Source organism: Arachis duranensis, chromosome 8 (assembly GCF_000817695.3).
Source record: "Arachis duranensis cultivar V14167 chromosome 8, aradu.V14167.gnm2.J7QH, whole genome shotgun sequence".
Taxonomy (NCBI): domain Eukaryota; kingdom Viridiplantae; phylum Streptophyta; class Magnoliopsida; order Fabales; family Fabaceae; genus Arachis; species Arachis duranensis.
The window spans coordinates 26481791-26487113 of record NC_029779.3 but is presented as its reverse complement, the minus strand read 5'-3'; positions in this window follow the sequence as shown (position 1 = coordinate 26487113).

The following is a 5323-nucleotide window of genomic DNA, read 5'->3' as shown; positions in this document are numbered from 1 at the left end:
GAAATTGATCCAATGCTTCCTTGAGATGATCCCTTGACTCTTGTTCCTCTTGGATGTCATGAGTAGGATCATAGGGCTCTTCGATTGAGGGACATAAGTATTTTTCCATGGGAGGTTGTGGTGGAAAGTAGTATTCATCTTGTGGTTGGAAATTTTCATATGTTGGAGGTGGTTCATCTTGGTAATAATATGGAGGGGGTGGCTCTTGAAAATATTGATGTTAGAATGGTGGTGGCTCTATATGTGGTCTATATGGCTCATATGGTTGTTGGTAGGATGGATATGGATTAGGTTCATATGAAGGTGGTTGGTAAGAATGGGCTTGTGAGTATGGTTGAGGGTTATGTTGAGGGTATGGATCATAGGCATATGGTGGTGGTTCTTGAAAGTCACAAGTGGATTCACCATAGCCATTGGATTGATATGCATCAAAAAATGGCTCTTCTTCATAGTGCATTGGTGGGGGTTGTTGCTCATACAAAAGATTGTTTGTCACAAGTAACAAACCCCTAATTTTATAAACCGAAGTATTCAAACCTCGGGTCGTTCTCCCTAGGAATTGTAATGAAGTGTTTTGTTATTGGTTGAGTTATTTTTTTGGGGTTTTGATAAGAGGCATGGAAGATAAATGGCAAGAAAGTAAACTAACAACTATAAAAGGCTCTTGGCAAGGTATGAAAATTAGAAGTCCTATCCTAGTTATCCTTCTCAATTGTGATGAGAATTGTTCATTGCTACCACTTAGTTAACCCTTACTAAATAAAGGAAAGTCAAGTGGATGAATTGACTTGAGCCACAAGTCCTAGCCAACTCCCAAGGAAAGACTAGCTTTAGTGCACTCCAAACCAATTAGCAATATCTCCAATTATCAATCAACAAAGGAATTAGATAACTCAAGAGTCACTAATTACTCTACCTAGGCCAAGAGGAACAAAATCTATACTATATCTAGAAGAGGCATTTCAACAAACACATAAAAGGCAATAAAAGTAAACAACATAAATTGCAAGAATTAAAGAGATATCTAACTACAAAGGCAAGAGATCAATAATAGAAAAGCAAAGAAGAACAATTATTATGAATTACCTTGATTGAATTGAAAGAGAGTAGAAAGGAACAATAGTAGATCTACAACAAAACATAAGAACAACATAAAGGAAATTACAACAAAAGAGTAGAAGAAGATGAATGTAGCAACAAAGAATTGAGAAATAGAAGTAGAAGAAGATGAATTAAAATCTAGATCTAAAAACTAAACCTAATTCTAATCCTAATCCTAGAGAGAAGTGAGAAATGAGAATCCTAATCCTAATCCTAATTCTAGAGAGAAGTGAGAGCTTCTCTCTCTAGAAACTAATTCTAACTAATCCTAATGAGTGAAAATGAACTAAATCTCCCTTTGCTCTTCAATCCTTGGTTTTAAATAGCATCTTTGGCGCCAAAGTTGGTTGAGATTGGGCCCCACAACCCTTGAGAATTCGCTGGTCACGTTTTCATTAAAAAATCATAAACCAGCACCGACGCGTACGCGCACATCACGCGCACGCGTCCATGGGGTAATTCGCAGGTGCGCGCGCACGTCTATGGGCGAGTTCAACTTCTTTGACTTTTCATGATTTCTCCACTTTGCATGCTTTCCCTCTTCACTCCTTTGATCCATTCCTAGCCCTTTTCAATCTGAAATCACTAACAAACATATCAAGGCATCTAGTGGAATCAAAGGAAAATTAAAACCATCAAAATTAAGGGTTGAAAAGCATGTTTTCACATCTAAGCACAAATAAGGAGACAATCACAAAACCATGCTATTTCATTGAATAAATGTGGGTAAAAGATGATAAAAGCTCTTAAAATCAATACAAGATAAACCGTCAAAACGGGATTTATCACTCGTCCTGCTAGAGCTTAGACCGGCTTTTCTTGGAGCGGAAAGGTGGAACGTCGTCTGCTTGTTGAAAAGGCGACGTTGAACACCTGTACCAACGCTCAAGTAAATAAGAATGTAAAATAATTTAGAGTAAGACTGAATATATATCGTACTTGTGACTGAGTAAGTAACCTATATATAATGGAGATATTGAAGGTAGTTATTCGTATCATTTGTTATCGATTTTGACGTAATCCTTGTTAGTAGCCCGAGATTCGAGGCTTTTAGTTTTTACGTGAAAAGATTTGCGAAGAGGTTATATGTTGATCCTAGTTCCAAAGTTTTTGGTATAGACCGTTATTAGAGTAACGGATCATAAGGTATTCTTTTTCTTTTCCTTGTATTATGTTTTGGACCTACATAAATTTCTTTGTTATCTTTGCATCTATACATACTCCTACATATAGCTGTAAAGTAGGAATAGTGATTGTGAATGTTCATTTAAATTCACATAGAGAAAGTTTCTTGTGTATAAAGTTTAGGTGAAATTTGGCGTAATTAACTAATTATCAAGATTAAGCTCCGCGCGACCTTAATTAGTTACTTCAATTCAAGCTTAAAGTGCATTATCTACAAAAGAAACTTAACAATTTGATTATCAATATAAGCAAAGTAAGCACATACAATTATATTTAAAATTAGAGTAGTAAGTAGTAACTAATCAAATCAACCGTTCAAGAAAATTTTAGTTAGATATTACTTTAATAAGATATTACTTTAATCCCACACAAGTTTTAATTATTAAAATTTTTAATTTATTTTGTTAGACAAATCAATTTTACTGTTTTATATGTATTGCTAAATAAGCTTAACGAGATAAATCAATGATCATAATTACTTAATAAAATATAAAAATTTATAAATTACAAGATTTAAATATCAATTTTTGATGTGGACGAATAATTTGATACAAAAATTAAATTATTTATGAAATAATAATTTAAAATTTAATTTGATAATTAAAATTTATGGGAACTAAAGAGCATATATATAATAAAAAAATTATCTAAAACTAATTTGGGATTATTGCTCTCAAAATTATCATTGAGAAATGTGAAAAGGCAAATTAACCATAATGAAAAGGAAATAAACCCTAGTAGTGAGTATATGCCTTGGAATTTCATCAGTCATGCAGTGATGATGCTGAGACATAGGTTTGTTTTAGTCAATGCACATGCAATTTTGAATGAAGAAGGAGCAAGCCTCTTTTCACTAGGGTCACAGTGCTAGCACCCTTGTCTCCCTCTCAAATATTAACCTCTCATGGCATATATAGTACTTGGTCCCATTGCTTCTGTTTTCTTTTGCCTTGGTCTTTCCAATTGGCCTATTCTTTGAGGACAAGAAAATGATTGAGGTGGCTGTAATAAGAACAAGAAAATTAAACTAATTATAAGGATAGATGGAATAATATATCTAATGAATTAAATTAACACACTTATCCTTTCAATACAGTGGTTTAATTTAGTTGATCACTTAATTATTTATTTCAATCTTTGAAGGAAAAGCCAATCAATTTTTATATAAGTCGGATCCATCAAAATGCAACTTTTTTCCCTTTCTTTAATTTTGGTGGATTGTATCATATATGGAATGCAATTTTTTCTTCGTTAATTAGTAAATCAAAGTATATTATGACATTTTAATATATGACATTTTAATATACAACAAATATAAATATGACTATGTGGATGAACCATATTAATCTTTTTCCGTACAAATTTTGTGGTAAAGTTAAATTATGAAGCGAGAAACTAAAAGAATCAAACGACATATATAATGAAAGGGAAAGGTACGAAGAAAAATGCTAGGCATTAGAATATGACACCACTTTTTAAATTCTACTAATATTATCATTATGCTTATGAACCTGAATGCACCCCAATACAATTTCATCGGGTTTTTTCATCCACAATATTCTCCTAACTAATTGCGTCCGTATATTCGTTCCACAATCATCAGTTTCATTATGTCACCAACTCATTTTTCCACCTTAATTAATATTATATCAATTTCTAATTACATTGCTATAGCCATTATCTTGCTTCTTTCAATTTGCTGCCACAACCTTTCTTCCATGATCAACAGAACTCGGTGTCACAATCCTCATAATTTCATTCACTTATTCAGTTTTTTATGATGATCATCATCATTCAAACAGTGATGACCGAATTTTATGATATATGCAGAACAAGAAAAGAAATCTTAATCATCGTTATATATACAAACATATATAATGTAGGCTTTATATACTCATCACATATACACATTTACTAATTAATATCATTTACTCAACGTAACTTTGTATATATTACATTAATAATTAATTACGGAACAACAAATAAAACTAAAAATTACATGTCACATATCATAATATAAATATATAATAATGTAATTCCTATATATTCATATTTCATATAAAGTAAAATATGGTAATAAGCACTACCTAATGCTGCCAGAAAAAAAAAAAAAGCACATTATGATCAAGTTCTATCAAATCCAATAAGATAAGTAAAAGTAACTATAATAGCACGCACGCCGGAGGTGTATCAAATTTTTAATTTAATTTTATTAATGTCTCTCTTGAGTCCAATAAATATAAACAGTGTGTGTCTAGAAATTGGGATCGTGTAACACACACACACACATAAATGTAATGATGATGGTGGATGAATTGGGAAGAAGAAATTCAAAGAGGGAATCCATGGAGGAGAGAGGGAAAAAAAATGGATAAGTGCAATTATAGAAATGCACGTTTACCAAAGCCAAGGATTTCATAAATCTGCGTTCCTCCAATACCCTTCAGTCTCAGTGGTCCTCCTCGTCAGCATACCTAGGTTCCTTCTTAATTCAAATTCATACATACACAAAAGTCAATGACTTTAATTAGTATATATATATATAATTTATATATCTTTTTCTCAGCATTAAATTCTCTTCATTTATTTTCAGAGATTTTGTAAAGTTCTAGAGTAGTATTTTAAATATTTAATAATAACAATATTAATTTTTATTTAATATTTATTAATTATTATAATAATTAATAAATATTAAATAAGATAATTTTTTTGTTTTTTTAGCATTACTGATTAAAATTATTATCTTTTGTTAGATACATTATTATAAATCCATTTTAAAACATTTATATAATTTTTTAAGTTTAATTAGAATATTCTAGCTATATTAAAAATTTTAACAAATATTTTTAAGGTATTTGTTACAAAAAAAAAAAAGTTTATAATATATTTAAACATTGAATACGACAATACGTGTTCTAAACACGTCCGAAATTTTCTTTTCATATAGAAATTAAAAATTGGATTAATTAATGGATCATGTGAATGACCTTCTTGGTACTCATGAACATTAACCCTTGTGTTCAAGTTTCTGCCTCAC